At 47.5% G+C, this 21,841-nt stretch overlaps 1 protein-coding gene across 1 annotated transcript in view; it reads right to left on the bottom strand.

Moving 5' to 3' along the window:
• PDE2A (phosphodiesterase 2A) overlaps positions 1 to 21,841 on the bottom strand; it is a 2,546,881-nt gene that overhangs the window by 2,037,530 nt on the left and 487,510 nt on the right. The gene's annotated exons all lie outside the window — the stretch shown is intronic.

Consider the following 21,841-nt stretch of genomic DNA (forward strand, 5'->3'; position numbering starts at 1 on the left):
TCTCACATTTGGATGCCCCGAGCTGACCTCTGCAATTAGGTGGCAGTCACTCACTGAAACAGATTGCATGTTGGTGTGGGTATCCAGGGAGTGCTATGAGAGGATCTTTCTTAATGCATGATATGACCATGCGCTTAGAAGCCCTTTCATGTTATTACCGAGGCACTGATGTAATTGACTTTTCTATTTTTATGAAATATTTTAATTTTTATAAAATCAAATATTGGATTGTAACAGTGTCACCTAAAAATCTAATGTGAATTTAAATGTGAAAATGACGATGCACAAGTCAAAGGGTGTCTGCAGTCCTTGCAGTGACATTGTGCCATTTCCCCCTCCTGGCCACTGACAGCAGGGGCAACCAATCGCTGCCAAGGCACGCACAAGCTGCTTTTACACACAGCTGGTGGCACCCACGTTCGCAAGTTTGCATTTCACTCCCACAGTAGCACCCCAGAACCCAAGCAAGAGCTGCAGTCATCCTGAAATATTAAAAGGCTGATTCTGAAAGAGGTTCCTGCTGGTAACTCTGACGTACTCCTTGAGTCTCAAAGAAATTACTGGTAGTAACTCTGACCTAATAATAATGTATTTCTTGTATAGCGCTACAGAACCGTAGGTCTCAGAGCGCTGAAATAACAGAAGACATTATTATCCCAAAGAGGGGCACTCAATTTATTGACCTCGAAAGGATAAAAGGCTGAGTTGGTGCTAGTGGTATTTGAACCTGCCAAAGCAGGCTGCGCACAGATATCAGAGGCGAGCACTTTGCTCACAGTGCTATTGGTCCAACTATACTTACCCCTGAAGAGATACTCCTTGAGTCTCAAAGAAATGACTGGTAGTAACTCTGTCTTAATAATAATAATGTATTTCTTATGTAGCGCTACACACTCATAAATTTGGACCGACTATACTTACCCCTCAAGAGATACTACTTGATTCTCAAAGAAATGACTGGTAGTAACTCTGACTGACTTCTGACTTACTCCAGGAAAGGGAAGAGAAGGCAGGAATCAGTCAGTGTTGCTCTTGGTATTTTCTTTTGTTGACTGGTCGTATGTTTTCATTTGTTGTATCGCTTTATACAGCCTAAAACTATGTGCCTGAGATTTTCCAAGTTTATGCTACTCCAGAGTCTATCCATCCAGGGCTCCAAGAAGCTTTTTTAAGAGTAATGCTAAAAAGCAAAAATTGAACACTGCCATGTTTATTTGGGGCTTTACAAAAAAATATACATTTTATTATCAGAAAGCTAAACCTGTTCACACATGTGGTGTCCCCCAGCGCTCTATCCTCTTACCCTGGCTCTTCAATGCACATCTGGCCCCTTTGGCCCATCTGTTCTCCACCTTCTCTTCTAGCTTTCAGTGTTATGCGGATGACACTCAGCTCTCTGTCAGGCTCCCTTCAGCCTCCTCTCCTTCCTTGCTCATTGCTGATTGTCTATCCGTGATTCAGGATTGGTGCGCCTCCAACGATCTCTGCCTTAATGCCAGTAAGACTGAGATCCTTCTCATTGGGACCCCTGCTCCCGCTTTCCCTCTCTCACTCTGGCTGGCCTCGTTGTGCCCTCTTCAATCGCCATCCTGGATGGCAAAAAACCTTGGTGTCATCTTCGATTCCACTCTCTCCTTCTCTCCTCGAATCACAGACCTTGCCAAGGAGGCCCACTACCAGCTGCACCTTCTCACAGGTATTCTACCTTTTCGCACCTTCCCCCAGAAACCCATTGGTTCTAGAGCTCTGGTTCTCTCTAGGCTGGAGTGCTGCAACAGCCTCTTTCTAAATCTGCCTACCCCCACTCTTCGCCCTTTGCAACTCATCCAGAACAGGACCACAAGACTTATCCTTGGCCTCAAGCCCAGGGATCACATCTCTCCTGCCCTGAAATCTCTCCACTGGCTCCCGGTGGTGGCAAGGATCAAGTTCAAGACCCTCCTCATTATCCACAAGGCTTCCTGAGTCTGGTGTCCTCAGTATCTCCCACTGTCTCTGCCTAAATGCCTTCCTTCTAGACCCATTTTCTCAACTACCTCTAACTTTCTGAGTGTCAGACGCTTCTCCAAGCAGAGAGTGGAGGGTAGATCTCTCCCCTCTGCGGGTACCTCCCTCTGGAATGGCCTCCCTGCCCCTCTCAAACTTGATCGGACCACCTGAAGTTCCGGAAGCAGCTCAAGACCCTCCCTTTCTCCCCTGCCTTCTCTCTCTCACTTCCTTGCTAATCCTACCTGGCTGTAGTGCCGACTGGTGCCTGGTAGCCTCAGATTCTCACTGGGTACTAGGATCATCCATGATCAGTCTTCCTTGCACTGCCTCCTGGCCTACTGCGCACTTAGGGGCTGTAACTGTAACCCCTATAGCCCCCCTGTCTCCTTGCACTTACCCAGAGTCACACTGCCCTGGCTGCACTTACTTAGAGCTATGCTGCCCTGATCGCACTTCCCCCTGCCTTTCCCCTGCAGTTCCCCCTCTCCCTTCCCCCTGCACTTCTTGTTATCACGCTTGCACGATCCAAATTTCACAAAGCCTAGTTGGATTGTTTGTCTTGTCTCCCCCCTGTCTCCCCTCCCTTGTCTTGTGTCGCCTAGAAACAGTTGTGGACACGCGTGTTATAAATACCATATCATATTATTATTATTATTATTATATATCTGCTTGCAAATACGACACATGACCGTTGGTTCAGACACCATCATTTGTCTGAATTTAAGAGTTTCTTAAGAATAAGAGAGAATTAAATGGATTTATCAGGTATGAGTTGCAGTTCATGCTTACATACTGAAGGTTATCCACGATTCCCAAAGCAAGTTATGCCCGATTCACAAGTCATTTACTTAGAACACGGATCACAAGCATGGGCCACATCGAAAAAGTGACTGTTTAAGGGGATGTGTCAGAAAGGGCCTGTGGAAAGAGCATGCCAAATGCATGCAAATCACAGCCATGTTGCACCATGAGTATTCACAGGCAAGATGATGACTATCTGGAAGTACATGGCACTTGAAGGTTTATTGCCATACGTACTCACACCAGGAGTGGTGTGCCGCCAAAGACATCTGCCTTAATGCCAGTAAGACAGAGATCCTCCTCATCGGTACTCCTGCAACTTCCTTTCCTGTCACTCTCTGGCCAGCCTCAATTGGCCCTCTCCCTGCTCCCACCTGTTAGACTAAGAACCTTTGGGTCATCTTCGACTGCATGCTCTCCTTTTCTCCACACATATCTGATGTCTCTAAGAAGTTGAACTTCCAACTGCACCTCCTCAGAGGTATTCTTCCTTTTCTCACTTTCCCTCAGAAGCTCACTGTCTCCAGAGCCCTGGTTCTCTCTAGGCTGGACTACTGCAATAGCCTCTTTCTCAATCTGCCTTCCTCTACTTTCTGCCCTTTGTGTCACGGCTAATCGCGTTGCCCACAGTGCAATGCCTGACTTCGACATGGCGGGTGGCACGGACATGCCTGATTCCAACATGGCGGACCTTGCGGACCGCTACAGTGTGTGTGGCGGTCTAGTTGTTGCGCCCCATCATGCTTTGCGATGTCTCCGGGACGGAATGCCGACGGCTTATCAACCTGCTCGTCCCGAACGAGGACGCGTTGCTACTCTCCAAGGAGCTGGCGAACGCTACGTGAGTTCGTGTTAGGGAATCTCTTACTCCCTCTCTTCGGCCTTGCCTTTGTTAGCTTCTAATATTTACGACTGTGCTCCCTTTGATCTTTACAGACCTTTGTTTTTGAATTGTTTGTGGTTTAGGACGTCTCGGTGCCTTTCAGTCTCGTGAGTTATCCGCTACCCTTCATTGAAGAAGTTGTTTCCTGCCACCGCCTCCCTCCAGCTTGGTTCCCTAGTGGTAGGCACTTATTTAGCACGGCGCATTAAGAGGGGTTTTGGTCTCTTCACCTGTGGATTCTTAGTTTAGTTCTTGTTTTATAACTCAGATCCACCACCTTTTGACTTCATTCCTTCTGGACATCGGTTACCTCTAATCTTTCAGAGGGTTTCTGGTCATTCTCTGTAAGAGTGCCTTCAGGTCTTATCCTTGATTACAGGGGGCTCCGAGTTTTCCTTTCGTTTGTGTGTTTACTATCCTTGTGACTTGCTCTGCTTTGTCTAGCGTGCCCAGTCTCTTGTTCCATCCCTGGTCATCTATTGTTCACATTTCAAGGCCGTGTTACCAACAGATCCTTTGGTAAGATTCCTGCTTCAGGGGTATCTATCTAATGTCTAGGCAACTTTAAGACTAATCATTCTGTCTCTCTATCTTTCATCAGCCGGCCTGGCATTGTTGCTCTGGCCCCGATCTTCTAAAGACACGACCAGTCATCTCCGAAACTCCCGGGATAGCTTCACCTACGTCCACGGGACTTCTCAAGGAGTCTACGTTCTCTAGCAGCTCCACAGGGTTTTATTCCCCAAGAGGGTTTCCCTGGGAACCTTCCTCTGCCCTGGTCTTTGTGCCGGTTCACTGGGAGTTTCTCGGGGGGAATTCTATTTATCATCGAACCTCATCATCCCTGGTTCCATTTCCCAGGTGAGAGACCTTTTTGTTTCTATGTAATCCTCACACGGGCGCTCTCAGTAAAGTTTTGTTTGTTAGTCATAACAGTTAGCAACGCCAGAATTAAGGAGTGACACTGTTTTAACTTGCCCCGGGTGAGGAATACATTTTGACTATAAGTCTAGGATGGATCCACAGCAGCAGCAGATTCAACAATTGATTGCTGCAGTGCAATCCCTGACTAACGAGGTTCAGCAATTGCAACAAGACAACACCTCCTTGAGACAGCAGCAGCAGCATGCGTCTCAACAAATTGCACAACAAGCTAATATATCTCGCATCCCCCATTGTTCCGAGGTTCCTCCCGGACCTCTTCCGGGTGGGCAATTCGATGGAAACCTGCATAGGGTGAAGGAGTTCCTTGAGGCATGTGCGGTGCAATTCGCATTTAAAGAACATTTCTTTCATACAGACCGGGATCGGGTTGGCTACATGGTATCTCAGATGGTAGGACCCGCATTGGCTTGGGTTACTCCTTTAGTTACAAATAATAACCCGTTATTGGACTCCTACACCGCCTTCTGCAATAGCGTTCGTACTATGTTTGGGCGACAGGAGATCAGGGTTGCTTCACAAGAACATCTATTGGATCTCAAGCAGGGCAATCTGGACATACTGGCGTATATCACAAAATTTAAACAAATGGCCAGTGAGACCACATGGTCGGACGATGCGCAGGTCACATTATTTAGGAGGGGTTTATCAGAAGATCTCAAGGACGAGGTCTCCAGAGTTCCACGTCCCACCACTCTCTCAGAGTTCATCGCCCTAGTGATGCAGATCGATTATCGTATGAAGGAGAGGATGACTGAAAGGAGAAAGGGTAGGGTCGCAAGGACATCCTTTGTCCCCTCAACCTCTAAACCCCCGCCAACAGAGGAACCTATGCAACTTGGTTCAGCGTCTCGTGGACCTTTGAGTCCAGAGGAGAGAAATCGCAGACGTAGCCTGGGACTGTGTATGTACTGTGGCGCCAGCTCCCACTCTGTCCAAGAATGTCCTATTGCTCCAGTTCGGCGGTCGGGAAACGCCAACGCCCGGTCGTAAGAGGAACCACGATCCGGGAACCTAAGTCTGGTCAAGGTTCCTCATATACTTCACATTCTTTCTATTGCACCAACCTTTCAACCACCAATATGTTGGTATTAAAGGTGTCCTTCACAATAGGAAGTCTCATTTTACAGGACGTTCCGGCCCTAATTGATAGTGGGGCTGCGGGTAATTTCGTGGACGACCACTGGGCGGCTTCTTTAAAGATTCCACGTTTCCCTAAAGAGGAACCGATCCCGGTTGAAAGTGTGGATGGAAGCCCGCTGATCTCGGGTCCCATCAAAGAACAGACCGCAGCAATTCAAATGTCCATTTCTACCCATCAGGAGATTCTAACTCTAGATATCATACGAGCAGCTCATCATCCGGTGATCTTAGGATTACCTTGGCTCAGGAAACATAATCCGTTTATCAACTGGACCGCTGGGTCTTTCTTTCTTGGTTCAGAGTTCTGTCTGACACACTGCATAGGAAATCACCAAAGGGTCGCCATAGAATCTTCTCCTTCCTCGAATAATACAAAAGGGGTTCATTCTCTCAATCAGATCGCAGGCCTCCCTGAAGTTTACGAGAGTTTTCAGGACGTATTTCTGTCCTCGGAGTTTAACCAGTTGCCTCCCCACAGGAGAGACGACTGTGCTATAGATTTGATACCAGATCAACCGCTTCCCTTTGGCCGTATGTATATTCTGTCTAACACGGAAAAAGAGGTTCTACGAGAGTATCTTCGCTCCAATTTGAAGAATGGACTGATAACAGAATCTACCTCCCCAGCAGCCGCCTCTTTGTTCTTTATAGCCAAGAAAAATTCTAAGGAATTACGACCCTGTATAGACTTCCGCGGTTTGAACAAGATCACTGTGCCCGACAAATACCCCATGCCACTCATCCCTGACATCCTTGAAGCAGTTAAAGGGGCTACTATATATACAAAGTTGGACTTAAAAGGAGCATACCACCTGATACGGATAAAGCCCGGGGACGAATGGAAGACGGCTTTTAGAACGCCGTTTGGGCATTATCAGTACAGGGTCATGCCGTTTGGGCTATCCAACGCCCCTGCTGTTTTCCAACGCTTTATGGATCATCTTTTTTCTGACCTTCTCTTACACAGTATGGTGGTGTACTTGGACGACATATTGATTTTTTCCTCCTCCATACAAGACCACATACCGCACGTTCAAGAGGTGCTTCGACGTCTACAACAAAATCATTTGTTCTGTAACCCCAAGAAGTGTTCATTTCATCAACCCAAGGTTACTTACTTGGGATACGTTTTATCCGCCCAGGGGATAGCAATGGACCCAGAAAAAGTCTTGGCAGTACGAGACTGGCCTACACCCGCATCTGTTAAAGATATTCAACGCTTTATAGGGTTCGCGAATTTCTATCGGAGATTCATACCTGAATTCTCAAAACTTACTCAGCCACTTACCAGTCTTCTTAAGAAAGGAGTCCGGTTTGTCTGGTCGGCAGCTACCGATCAAGCCTTTGACAGACTTAAGGAGTTATTTACATCAGCACCGATTCTTCTAACGCCGAACCAAAATCGAAGATTCATCGTGGAGACTGATGCCTCCCAACATGCTTTAGGCGCCGTCCTACTACAACCGGACGACCTTGAGCAGGAGAGACCCGTTGCATTTCTTTCCAAAACTCTTTTGCCTTCTGAGATCAACTACACGGTTCTGGAGAAGGAACTTCTCGCCATCAAGCGAGCCTTTGAGGAATGGCGACATTTACTCTTAGGAGCCAAATTCTCGGTCGAAGTAAGGACAGACCATCATAATCTCCGAATTCTTCAATACGCTCAAACCTGTAACAGTCGTCAGGCACGATGGGCTCATTTTTTTTCTCCTTTCAGGATTACGTTTTCGTTTATTCCTGGAAGGGAGAATCTAAGAGCTGATGCCTTGTCTCGCAAGGACCATCCTATTGACAGTCCTTTCAGATCAGAACCTATATTTCCACCATTGACCATGGGAGTGGTGGCAGCTCCAGGTTTCCTGTCTCGCCTTAGAGCTCAATCTGATTCCATTGCTAAGAAGTCACTTTCATTGTCCAACCGATCAGTTCTGGTAGAGGAGGATGGATGTTATTTCATGGAACAAAGGGCCTACATTCCGACTCGTCCTCTCCAGAAGGAGGTTTTGGACATGTGCCATAAATCCAAGGTAGCAGGACATCGAGGCTTCACCTCCACGTTGGATCTTGTTTCACGTTTCTTTTGGTGGCCTGCTGTTCGAAAGGACACCAAGGAATATGTGAGCTCATGTCCCACGTGCTTACAAAACAAGATACCCAGGCAAACACCCTTGGGAGAACTGGTCAGAATGCCCTTGCCTTCCCGTCCATGGCAAATAATAACCACGGACTTCATCGTAGATCTGCCCCAATCCCAGGGTTATAATACTATTATGGTCACTATTGACACCTTGACAAAACTGGCGCATTTTGTTCCCTTGATTGGGATACCCTCTGCAGCTCAAATGGCACGTATTTTCATCAGACATGTTTTTACCCTTCATGGCCTACCGGAAACAATCATATCAGACAGAGGTCCACAGTACACGTCCCGATATTGGAAACTCGTTTGTCGGTTTCTGGGGATATCCAGGGCTCTTAGTTCTGGCTACCACCCCCAATCGAATGGTCAAACAGAAAGACTAAATCAAACATTAGAAGGATACCTCAGAAATTACATCTCGGCGGCTCTGGACGATTGGAAGGACCTCCTGCCCCTCGCTGAGTTCGCGTATAATAACTCTTACCATTCGGCCATACGAACATCTCCTTTTCAGTGCTCTTTTGGATTCAGTCCAACATCTTTTCCCACTATGAAGAGGTCTGACACTAAATTCCCAGACTTAAACAAACTCACGGAACAAATCTGTCAAGGACACCGCTCCGCGGTTATCGCTCTACGCCATTCCCAGGACAGGAGAAAGTACTTCGCTGATCGTCATCGCACCCCAGCACCTGTCATCAAACCCGGAGATCGGGTATGGCTTTCTTCAAGGTTTCTACCTAGACATCTTGTTCCGTCTAAACTCTCTCCTCGATATTTTGGTCCCTTCCGAGTAATCGCCGCCATAGGTTCCGCGGCTTTCAAACTCTGTTTACCTGATTCCTGGTCAAGAATACACCCAGTTTTTCACGTGTCACAATTGAAGCCCGATAATCGCAGTGCCTTCCATCCCAGGGTTACAGACTGTCCTGCGCCCATAATTCCCGATTCAGGGCCTGAATATGAAGTCAAAGAAATTTGCGACTCCCGATATCACCGGGGTCGTCTTCAGTACCTAATTGATTGGAAGGGGTACTCGCCCGCTGATCGTACCTGGGAACCTGTATCTGCCGTCCGCGCTCCTCGGCTGATTAAAAGATTTCATACGAGACATCCAGGCAAGCCGGGAGGTGCCAACCCTAAGGGGGGGCATACTGTCACGGCTAATCGCGTTGCCCACAGTGCAATGCCTGACTTCGACATGGCGGGTGGCACGGACATGCCTGATTCCAACATGGCGGACCTTGCGGACCGCTACAGTGTGTGTGGCGGTCTAGTTGTTGCGCCCCATCATGCTTTGCGATGTCTCCGGGACGGAATGCCGACGGCTTATCAACCTGCTCGTCCCGAACGAGGACGCGTTGCTACTCTCCAAGGAGCTGGCGAACGCTACGTGAGTTCGTGTTAGGGAATCTCTTACTCCCTCTCTTCGGCCTTGCCTTTGTTAGCTTCTAATATTTACGACTGTGCTCCCTTTGATCTTTACAGACCTTTGTTTTTGAATTGTTTGTGGTTTAGGACGTCTCGGTGCCTTTCAGTCTCGTGAGTTATCCGCTACCCTTCATTGAAGAAGTTGTTTCCTGCCACCGCCTCCCTCCAGCATGGTTCCCTAGTGGTAGGCACTTATTTAGCACGGCGCATTAAGAGGGGTTTTGGTCTCTTCACCTGTGGATTCTTAGTTTAGTTCTTGTTTTATAACTCAGATCCACCACCTTTTGACTTCATTCCTTCTGGACATCGGTTACCTCTAATCTTTCAGAGGGTTTCTGGTCATTCTCGGTAAGAGTGCCTTCAGGTCTTATCCTTGATTACAGGGGGCTCCGAGTTTTCCTTTCGTTTGTGTGTTTACTATCCTTGTGACTTGCTCTGCTTTGTCTAGCGTGCCCAGTCTCTTGTTCCATCCCTGGTCATCTATTGTTCACATTTCAAGGCCGTGTTACCAACGGATCCTTTGGTAAGATTCCTGCTTCAGGGGTATCTATCTAATGTCTAGGCAACTTTAAGACTAATCATTCTGTCTCTCTATCTTTCATCAGCCGGCCTGGCATTGTTGCTCTGGCACCCGATCTTCTAAAGACACGACCAGTCATCTCCGAAACTCCCGGGATAGCTTCACCTACGTCCACGGGACTTCTCAAGGAGTCTACGTTCTCTAGCAGCTCCACAGGGTTTTATTCCCCAAGAGGGTTTCCCTGGGAACCTTCCTCTGCCCTGGCCTTTGTGCCGGTTCACTGGGAGTTTCTCGGGGGGAATTCTATTTATCATCGAACCTCATCATCCCTGGTTCCATTTCCCAGGTGAGAGACCTTTTTGTTTCTATGTAATCCTCACACGGGCGCTCTCAGTAAAGTTTTGTTTGTTAGTCATAACACTTTGCAACTCATCCAGAACAGGACTGCAAGACTTGTCCTTGGCCTCAATCCCAGGGATCATATCTCTCCAGCACTGAAATCTCTGCACTGGCTCCCAGTGGCTGCGAGGATTAAGTTCAAGACCTGCATTGTCCACAAGGCCTTCTGGGGCCTGGGTCCTCAATACCATCAACTCTCCATTTGGAAATACATTTCTACTCGAGCTCTTCGCTCCTCCACCTCCAACTCCCTCATGGTCAGGCGCTTCTCTAAGCAACAAGTTGAGTTAAATATCTTTCTTCGGCTGGGGCCTCTCTCTGGAACAGCCTTCCTGCCTCTGTGAAACGAACCATCTCTGGTCCAGAAGCACCTCAAGGCCTTCCTCTTTGCTTCTGCCTTCTCTCTTCCTCTCCCTATTGATTTCTGTCTGTTTCGGCCCCGGGCCCCCCTGCTACCCGCTGATTTTGGGCCCAGACACCTGCCCACGCAGCTGCATACCCACACTGCGTCCTGGCAACCCTTGCACTTGGGTCTGTATCTGCAACCCTACAGTCCCCTTCCTGCACTTATTAGACACTGTTTGTCTGCGCCTTATTATCGCACTGTGGCATCAGCTGGCTGCACTACCTGTTGCTACTAAGATCATGTGTTCAGCAGTTTCCACTTGCACTTTCCCCCTTCCCTCTCCCCTGCATTTGCGCATTCTCAATGGTCCTAGTAAGATCATTGTTTTATCCGCCTTGTACCCCTCCCTTGCCTCGTCGTGCCCTAAAACACACATCATATCATATCATATCATACTCATTCATCCAGAAGTCAAAAATCCACATGTGAACGACCCAGTATCCCACGAGTAGAGTGACATGGGAAGGAGTGTCACAAATGGAGAGGGAACATACTTCAGTGACAGTGGACGATGGGCTCCCCCACTCCCACTTCCAAGAAGAGATGACAGCAGCATTTTGGACTATGAGTCCATGATCCTTCCCCCTTGACTATGCTGTGTAGGGTTGATGGGATCGGTAGTACAAAACATATGGTGGCAGGCCCCTAGACTACAGCTTGAGGGAGAGTATTATAAGAAAATGGAGATGCCGAAAAAGTGGTAATTGATTCACCTGCTATCTGAAAGATACAGGTATTGTACGATCATTGGACGTTTCCTGTCTCCTTTCTGTAACCAAGGCAATGAGGCAATCTCCAGCGTCTGTTTGTCATTATGTATGCTAGCTGGCTTTATCCTTTGGTTATTACTGATAATGATAATCTAGGTTCGATGTTATTTCGTCGAGTTTATTTTGTCGAATTCGAGTTCGGCAAATTTGTTTTTCTTTTTTTACATTTGGCCACAAATACACACCGCGGATACCTCTCGTCAGCCCCTCTGACCTCCCACTTTCTTTATTATCACGATTACCCACCCCACACATATATTTGTGGCCAATGTCGTCTAAAGGAAGGAATGGAGGATAGAACAGGGGCAACGTGCTGGTCTTGGAAGCAAGACCACGCAGAGCAACAGACGTTCCAATCCTGGATCCATGCTTAGAAACCAAACTCAGGTACGGTATTAGGTGCGCTATAAAAAAACAATGAAATAAAAGAAAAATTGACAAATTAAAATGTGAAGAATTCTGCTGCAGTGTAATCTCCCTTAATCTTGAAGGGCCCTTTTCAATAGTTCTGAGTGAAGCAAGTGGAATTCTGCAGGTGGATATGCGGCACGATGCAACCATAGCGACGATCATTATAAAGCAAGATCATTGCGCGTGCATCTTGCAGCTGCATTATGATATTAAGGATTGAGCAAATCATTTATCTTGCGAGACCATGGAAAATCCGAGCTGCTTACTTTTGATCCCGGTTCCATGCGTTTTCAATTTTCTGTCTGTCAATCTTCCGTTCATGAACTTTTGCGACTCGTTTTCCACTTTGACGAGGCAGCGGAAGGACTCATGGCCCCTGAAACTATTGCAATGCCTTGAAAGTAAAGAAGAGCTGTGTCAGTTTCCAAGATGCTCTGCCCCATTCAGAAGAAGCATAAAATCTATATTTTAGGGCTTTGTGGGATATGATAGGTTATTTATAACGTGCTTAATACCCAAAGGTTTCTAAGCGCGGAGCCGGGGATCGAACCTGTGTTGCTCCGTGTCGTCTTGCTTCCAAGGCGAGCACGTTGCCGCTGAGCTTTCCTCCCAAGTATTTTCTGATGAGTTTGAATCAGAGAAATAAATTGACAATGTGAGGTCTAATTGAAGAATATCTCATTCCTTTCCATAAACAGGTTGACAAAGGTCCTACTTGTGCAGATTACGCATGAGTCTTCTAAATGATTAATCGCTTGAGGGTGCCATGTCAGGAACCACCCCCCTGGCAGTTCACGTAGGACTAATCCTAAAGATGGAGAACATAGGTGGGGTAATATGAGGGTTAGGGCAGGTTTGTGATACTGAGAGGTTGCGCACACCGCGTGGCAGTTCCTGGTAATCCACGTCACTGTCCATGTTCCAGAGCTGATGCTGCTAATGGCTCAGCTGGACCTGCTCCAGGTGATAAAAGCTCTACCCTGACTGCCTCACGTGCCACACGTGCACACAGCATGCATGTTTCTGTTACTCGTGAACGTGGGCATGCATCTAATATTTGCCCAGGCAAACCATGGACGAAGCTTCAATGGAAGCAGAATAACATGAGAAGTCACTCTGATGGTCAAAGGCTTTCTCTTAGCAGGATTGCAATGCTCAGCAAGTGCCATAATTATGCCTACCTTAAATATCTCATTCATGACAAATGTTTACTACTGTAATTGATCTTGGTCTAACAGGATTTTGTGCTGCATTGATTGGCAACGCAGGGGCACCACACAGCAGATCAGAGGGAGGATCAACTATTTTAGGATTATGTCAAAATAGGTTCAATCTACTACACACCATGTCTTTGGAAGAGGTTATCAACACAGAGCAGACCCGCCTCGTCCATCCTACACCCCAGGAAGGACTTGAGCACCCTACTCTTCAAAGAACATCTGAGTAATCATTGATTGCTTCACTCAACCCTACTTCTCTCCCGCCAGGATGCCCCCCTGCCCCACTCCACTAGCCAGTCCATCTACCTTTGCGTCCCCTGTAGTACACCTGCAGGTGTGTCCAACAAGTAGAACAGCTAAGTTCAGGCTTTATAAATCCCATACATACAAATGCACATACATGCACTCCAAAAATGCCAATGCGAATTTTAAAATAACTGTGGTTGCATATAGGCCAGTGAGAAATGTTGGTGGGCATCCTACTGGGGTAGCCAGACATGGTTCCTCCAGTTTGCAGTAAGCTACATGTTTTGCAGCAGATTTGCCCACCAACACCGTGTTTACACATTTTAGTGAGCAAATCGGTTGTAGCAGGTTTGAACACGCCACTCCAATGGAGAAACCAATGAATTTAGTTTCAGCAGACTGTTTGTCAGGAATGTGCATGTTACTTTGTTGCGGTCATGTTGGCAAACTACACGGCAGTTGCTAGTATGTCAGTCGACAGGGTCCAACATAGGCAACACGTGCACTTTACTTTTTAGAATGAAGCATTTATGAAAGAGAGGACTGATCAGGAGAGCTCTCTTCCTGGGACAGAATTGCCTCCATCATTTTGCATTTATATTTTTTTGTATTTTATTAATATTTATACTGCACTTTACACCAAAAATGATTCTGTATTACAAAATCAAAAAAGCTCAAGCTAGCAAACCATCACAGAGGGCATGCTCTTACAATTGCCTTGATGCGGTCCTGATTGAAAATATTCACACCAGGCCTGAGCTGTTGAAAGGTGGAGACAGGACAGGAAAACCCACTATGAACCAGGAAAACTGAACGCAGAGGACCCCTTTTGGATTAAAATGAAAACATAAAGCACCTTTACGGTTTTATTGTGTGCTCCATCTCATTTTAGTGTCTTTTCAAGGTGTTAGAGGGCAGAAAAGCAGAGTTTGCATCTCTGCTTTGCTTCCCTATCTTGGGAGGGCACGTGGTTTTATGTTTGCATTAGGATTTCATGCAGCTGCAAAACCAAAGCATTCCGATGGAATCCGCCTTGCATTTACACCTGCTGTACAGCAGGGGAATCCCATTGGAAATTGTAAAGGCTGGAGCGGGGTAGCCGTACTTATGCCCTCTATATGGTTGGGACAGAGGCACAGATCACACCAGCCAAAGTTTTCTATATGGTAGCTTGGACGAGCAACCAAGCCTTACACTCTCAGGAGGTGATGGGGGCTGGTTCTTAAGTACAGTGAGTCCCCAAGCACCCACAAAGGAATGTCCACACACTATGTTATGTGATACCACAGCTACTTTTTATAGAATATGGTTCAGTGAAATATATACATATAAATAATAACACTTTGGGCCTCATTACAAGTATGGCAGAGCGGGAACAAAGTGGCGGTAACGGAGTAACCGCCAATATTCCCGCTCCACCATACAGAGTATGACCCTGGAGTGGAGGATTTAGCTCCGGCATCATGTAGAGGTAAATCCTCCAACTCTCTGCTGAAAAATCGGCAAAATTAGCGGAATTACTGCAGCAGAATCACCACCGTAGTAATTCCGCCAAAAATGCCCCATGGAGTCTTATTGACTCATAAAAAATGGGGATTTTCACCACCACTTGTAATCCGGCGACAATTCCACCGGACCAAGTGGTGGTAACAGTAATTCAGTTGGGCTGTATTCTGGCGGATTTACCACTGGAATACCGCCCAACTCGTAATGAGGCACTTTGTACTTTGGCAATACTATTCAAATAATGGCAATAGGATATAAACACTATGTGGTACCACACAATACTAAGATTCATAAACAATGCACCAACTGCAGTCAGTCTTTAAAGCATGTGAATTACTAAGCAAGGGGTGACTGAATAGATCAAGGAAGAAAGGCAGGTTCATTTCAGAGCATAGGCAGTATGCTTTCTTTAGACTTAATTAATGATAATGTTTCAGTATCCCCCATCTATTACAGTCCAGTACAAATAAGTTATATAATGCTCTGCTTTTCTCTTTATAGGTATCACCTCCCCCAAAGTACCTGAGATGCCACAGGAGAACAGGAGCCACAATGAACCTGGGACTCCTGAATGATTTCTGAAGCTGGAAGACGCCCTTCTTCATCACAGTACTTTTGGTGCCTTAGCAGGTGAAGATGTGGACGTTCTTGGCTTTACTCGATGTGACCCCTTGAGGATGGACCCCCTTTGCAAGAAGGAGTCACTGGGATGCCGAGGTCAATTGAAAAAGAGGAACCAAACAGTGTCAGAAAGACAGAATTTTTGGTCTTCGCTGTGGTCTATGTTGGTGGATCATTACTCCGGCTTTGGATGTCCCGCGAAGGTGAAACTTTCTGTGGACTCCAAAAAGGACTGGTTGAATCCCCAGGGGGTATCCAAGGTCCCCTTCGGGACCTTGGATACCTTTTGGTGTCAACGGATGCAGTGATAGATCTAGGTGTCGGGTTTCAGGAATTCACTGTTTACCAACTTTTGATTCTTCAGTGCTGCAGCTGCAGCATGGATCTCTGTATGGCTTCTGGGGACCTGGACTCGACCACTGGACTGGACTATGGACCCTCACCAAGGCTGGACCCTCAGGGCATCTTTGTTTTTTGGTGGTGAGAAACCCACTGGCAGACCTTCCTCTGCACACAGAAAACGTGGATCTTCTTCAGTGGGAAAAAGTGGCCAGATATCATGTCAGGGATGTCTATTGGAAGATTCTTTGATCAGGTGGATTTTTCACAGCTCTGGGTGTCAAGCAGCACTATGCCAGGGTAGCCCCTCTTCTGGGCGGTAGACAACAATCTGACTTCTAGCGGTCACAAACACTCCTGTGGACCCTGGGAGACACAACTGAACTTCTTTAGGTCAAGATGTCCAAGCACTTCTCTTCTGGACTCACAAAGACCCCTTCTCTGGATGGCAGGCACACAGGATTGGCTTCCAGGATACTTCTGATGAAGACCAATAGGTGCATGATAGTCCCCCATAGCTCGGGAAGAGGTCACCTATCCAGGTCCTCCCTTGATTCCATCCTTTTGTCAGCTCTGCAGTCTTTGGATTCCTTGAAGAAATGCAGCTGCAGACTCCTTCCTCCGACTGGAGTCAGGATTCAAGGTTCAGGTTTCAGCTTCAGAACACATTGGTGAGTGAGGGGTCCCTCTTTATACACATTTGTTCCCCATTCACTTAGGCTGAGCCAGGCTCAGGCAGCCAATCATTCACGAGTGAGTTCTTGCAGCCAGGCAGCCAATCAGGTTTGCATGCATTCAGGTAATTCTGGCCATTCAAGCCGTTCACCCAAACCAGACACCTAGAACACAGAATGTGGATTGGAGTAAGCACCCAGCCCTTCAGAACACTCCACTGCATTCACTCCAGTTTCAGTCAGGGCTGGCCAAGGTATTGTGTAACACAAACCAAAACAAGACACTCACAACGCAGAATTTGAGTTGATTCATACAGGTGCCAACCCAAGGGTGTACCCACAACACACAGCCCCTGGGAAGGCTTCAGTCAGTCTGACACGAGGCAGCCCCATAGCCATATATGGTCTTTCCACCCAACAGTCAGTCATGGGGGAAGGGAGAGAGTCAGGGCTTCCCAGTACTTTGGGAAACAAGTTGTAACGGCATACGAAACCGAGAGGCTCCAGTGGCCATCTTGCCTTTGTCCAGGAATCCATTGATTCCTATGGCTGGGCCTGGGTTTCCCAAAAATGGAGGACACTCAAAGTCACTGTCAAGTCAGCGTGTAGCTGCCAGCATCCAATATGCTGCTCTATGGACAACACACTGGTGCCCAAAACACACATAAGGGTAAGGGTAAAAGGGCGTACCCATACCCATGGTTGCCATAAAGGTATCCCATGGGTCATATTTACCAAAAGGGAAAGTGAAGATCTGCACTGTTAGAGCTCCAGACTGGACCTCTGTGGCAGAAAACCTACAGAAAACATGCACAGAGAAGTGGTAGGACAAGGACTAGGAGCCCCTGTCCCTCCAAAAGGCTTCCAGCATCACAGTATTTCTCACAAAACCTGAGAATAAAAGTCAAGAGTAAAGGCAATGTTGCCTTGATGTACTCTTCACAATTAAACTTTGAGAATGTTGAAAATTGCATGCAGCGGAACAGCAAAATATAAGTGCAATCGTTTGTCGACCCCTGCATGAAATTATCAAATGCTTTAAAATGACCTCCAGATTGTTTGCACAAATCCCGGTAATCACACCCTCAGCAGAGACGACCCTCATAGCACTTTAAGAGTTCAATCTAGGGAGGGCCTGGTGCGCTGGTCCCGCTTTTGCGCCGGAGAGATGGTATGTAAGGCAGTTGGCTCTTTCCATCGAGTGGTGAGTAGTCAGCCAGTTTCACCCCAATAGTGGACAGCGTCAAGGACTGGACTCTTGTTCACTAACTACAGAACGGGTCAATGTCTCATGCCCCTTGATTGCTGAATTGCTCCTAGAGAGTAGCACAGATACACAGGCAAGCCTATAGTACTGCGGCATTAAATAGTAGGAAGAATAGAGGAAACCATCACATTAAGGCATGATTAATGGGTTTCTGCATTAGGTCTAGGGAGTTTGAGTTTTCTGCATAGTAATGTTTGTGGTAGTTAATTTAGAACATTTCCTATACCTCTTATGATTGGACCTCAATTGATGTATAGAACTGGGTACATTTAGTATTTTGCTTTTTTTTTACTTTTTAGTTTTCCGTTTAGTGTTAATTTTATGAATTCCTTGAATTGAATGTGTATGGTCACATATGCTTTTAGATGTCCTTTCATGGAGTTGTTTCAATTCTGAAATAAAGATGTATTTGATTCACTGCTCAAAGGCTCACCTGCTAAAAGCGTCAATCTCAACTTCAATATCAAACGCAAAAACCTTTGTTTACTGAAAGCTCCTACCTCAGTCTGTTTCTTACCAATGGTTGTGTTCACCCTCCTGCAGCTGCAGTGCCTCGGCTTCCAAAGGCCACTTGGTGATCTCTTAAGATTGTGAGTTTAGTAACCATTTACCCCACAACCACACCATTTTAAGAACTGCTTCTCTTTTATATACCCAAAATACTGCAGCACCAAAGGTGACTTGACGAGGTCAACAAAACTCCCCTTCTGGTTGAAGGCCAACATGGCTTTTGCTGACACTTATCTCAACTTCGTCTACAAATAAAAACATCACTAACATGTTCTTCTGCACCACCTCCCCAGCCCCTGGATGACACTGCTAAAGTGCGGGTTCAGCATATATGACCACACCAGCTCCAGGATCCCCCGGCAACAGTCCAAGGTCAGCATATACCATCAGCCTAGATCCTGCATGACCTTGCTTGAGTTCAAGTTCAGAATACACCACCAGTCTAGATCCTGCATGACCTTGTTTCAGTCCAGGTTCAGCATATACCACCAGCCTAGATCCTGCATGACCTTGTTTCAGTCCAAGTTCAGAATACACCACCAGCCTAGATCCTGCATGACCTTGTTTCAGTCCAGGTTCAGCATACACCACCAGCCTAGATCCTGCATGACCTTGTCTCAGTCCAAGTTCAGCATACACCACCAGCCTAGATCCTGCATGACCTTGCCTCAGTCCAAGTTCATCATACACCACCAGCCTAGATCCTGCATGACCTTGCCTCAGTCCAAGTTCAGCATACACCACCAGCCTAGATCCTGCATGACCTTGCCTCAGTCCAAGTTCAGCATACACCACCAGTCTAGATCCTGCATGACCTTGTTTCAGTCCAGGTTCAGCATATACCACCAGCCTAGATCCTGCATGACCTTGTTTCAGTCCAGGTTCAGAATACACCACCAGCCTAGATCCTGCATGACCTTGTTTCAGTCCAGGTTCAGCATACACCACCAGCCTACATCCTGCATGACCTTGCTTCAGTCCAAGTTCAGCATACACCACCAGCCTAGATCCTGCATGACCTTGCCTCAGTCCAAGTTCAGCATACACCACCAGCCTAGATCCTGCATGACCTTGCCTCAGTCCAAGTTCAGCATACACCACCAGCCTAGATCCTGCATGACCTTTCCTCAGTCCAGGTTCAGCATACACCACCAGCCTAGATCCTGCATGACCTTGCCTCAGTCCAAGTTCAGCATACACCACCAGCCTAGATCCTGCATGACCTTTCCTCAGTCCAGGTTCAGCATACACCACCAGCCTAGATCCTGCATGACCTTGCCTCAGTCCAAGTTCAGCATACACCACCAGCCTAGATCCTGCATGACCTTTCCTCAGTCCAGGTTCAGCATACACCACCAGCCTAGATCCTGCATGACCTTGCCCTAGTCCAAGTTCAGCATACACCACCAGCCTAGATCCTGCATGACCTTGTTTCAGTCCAAGTTCAGCATACACCACCAGTCTAGATCCTGCATGACCTTGTTTCAGTCCAGGTTCAGAATACACCACCAGCCTAGATCCTGCATGACCTTGTTTCAGTCCAGGTTCAGCATACACCACCAGCCTAGATCCTGCATGACCTTGTCTCAGTCCAAGTTCAGCATACACCACCAGCCTAGATCCTGCATGACCTTGCCTCAGTCCAAGTTCATCATACACCACCAGCCTAGATCCTGCATGACCTTGCCTCAGTCCAAGTTCAGCATACACCACCAGCCTAGATCCTGCATGACCTTGCCTCAGTCCAAGTTCAGCATACACCACCAGTCTAGATCCTGCATGACCTTGTTTCAGTCCAGGTTCAGCATATACCACCAGCCTAGATCCTGCATGACCTTGTTTCAGTCCAGGTTCAGAATACACCACTAGCCTAGATCCTGCATGACCTTGTTTCAGTCCAGGTTCAGCATACACCACCAGCCTACATCCTGCATGACCTTGCTTCAGTCCAAGTTCAGCATACACCACCAGCCTAGATCCTGCATGACCTTGCCTCAGTCCAAGTTCAGCATACACCACCAGCCTAGATCCTGCATGACCTTGCCTCAGTCCAAGTTCAGCATACACCACCAGCCTAGATCCTGCATGACCTTTCCTCAGTCCAGGTTCAGCATACACCACCAGCCTAGATCCTGCATGACCTTGCCTCAGTCCAAGTTCAGCATACACCACCAGCCTAGATCCTGCATGACCTTTCCTCAGTCCAGGTTCAGCATACACCACCAGCCTAGATCCTGCATGACCTTGCCTCAGTCCAAGTTCAGCATACACCACCAGCCTAGATCCTGCATGACCTTTCCTCAGTCCAGGTTCAGCATACACCACCAGCCTAGATCCTGCATGACCTTGCCCTAGTCCAAGTTCAGCATACACCACCAGCCTAGATCCTGCATGACCTTTCCTCAGTCCAAGTTCAGCATACACCACCGGTCTAGATCCTGCATGACCTTGTTTCAGTCCAGGTTCAGCATATACCACCGGCCTAGATCCTGCATGACCTTGTTTCAGTCCAAGTTCAGAATACACCACCGGCCTAGATCCTGCATGACCTTGCTTCAGTCCAAGTTCAGCATACACCACCAGCCTAGATCCTGCATGACCTTGCCTCAGTCCAAGTTCAGCATACACCACCAGCCTAGATCCTGCATGACCTTGCCTCAGTCCAAGTTCATCATACACCACCAGCCTAGATCCTGCATGACCTTGCCTCAGTCCAAGTTCAGCATACACCACCAGCCTAGATCCTGCATGACCTTGCCTCAGTCCAAGTTCAGCATACACCACCAGCCTAGATCCTGCATGACCTTGCCTCAGTCCAAGTTCAGCATACACCACCAGTCTAGATCCTGCATGACCTTGTTTCAGTCCAGGTTCAGCATACACCACCAGCCTACATCCTGCATGACCTTGCTTCAGTCCAAGTTCAGCATACACCACCAGCCTAGATCCTGCATGACCTTGCCTCAGTCCAAGTTCAGCATACACCACCAGCCTAGATCCTGCATGACCTTGCCTCAGTCCAAGTTCAGCATACACCACCAGCCTAGATCCTGCATGACCTTTCCTCAGTCCAGGTTCAGCATACACCACCAGCCTAGATCCTGCATGACCTTGCCTCAGTCCAAGTTCAGCATACACCACCAGCCTAGATCCTGCATGACCTTTCCTCAGTCCAGGTTCAGCATACACCACCAGCCTAGATCCTGCATGACCTTGCCTCAGTCCAAGTTCAGCATACACCACCAGCCTAGATCCTGCATGACCTTTCCTCAGTCCAGGTTCAGCATACACCACCAGCCTAGATCCTGCATGACCTTGCCTCAGTCCAAGTTCAGCATACACCACCAGCCTAGATCCTGCATGACCTTTCCTCAGTCCAAGTTCAGCATACACCACCAGTCTAGATCCTGCATGACCTTGTTTCAGTCCAGGTTCAGCATATACCACCAGCCTAGATCCTGCATGACCTTGTTTCAGTCCAGGTTCAGAATACACCACCAGCCTAGATCCTGCATGACCTTGTTTCAGTCCAGGTTCAGCATACACCACCAGCCTACATCCTGAATGACCTTGTTTCAGTCCAAGTTCAGCATACACCACCAGCCTAGATCCTGCATGACCTT

Source organism: Ambystoma mexicanum, chromosome 7q (assembly GCF_040938575.1).
Source record: "Ambystoma mexicanum isolate Mex_15411 chromosome 7q, UKY_AmexF1_1, whole genome shotgun sequence".
Lineage (NCBI taxonomy): Eukaryota > Metazoa > Chordata > Amphibia > Caudata > Ambystomatidae > Ambystoma > Ambystoma mexicanum.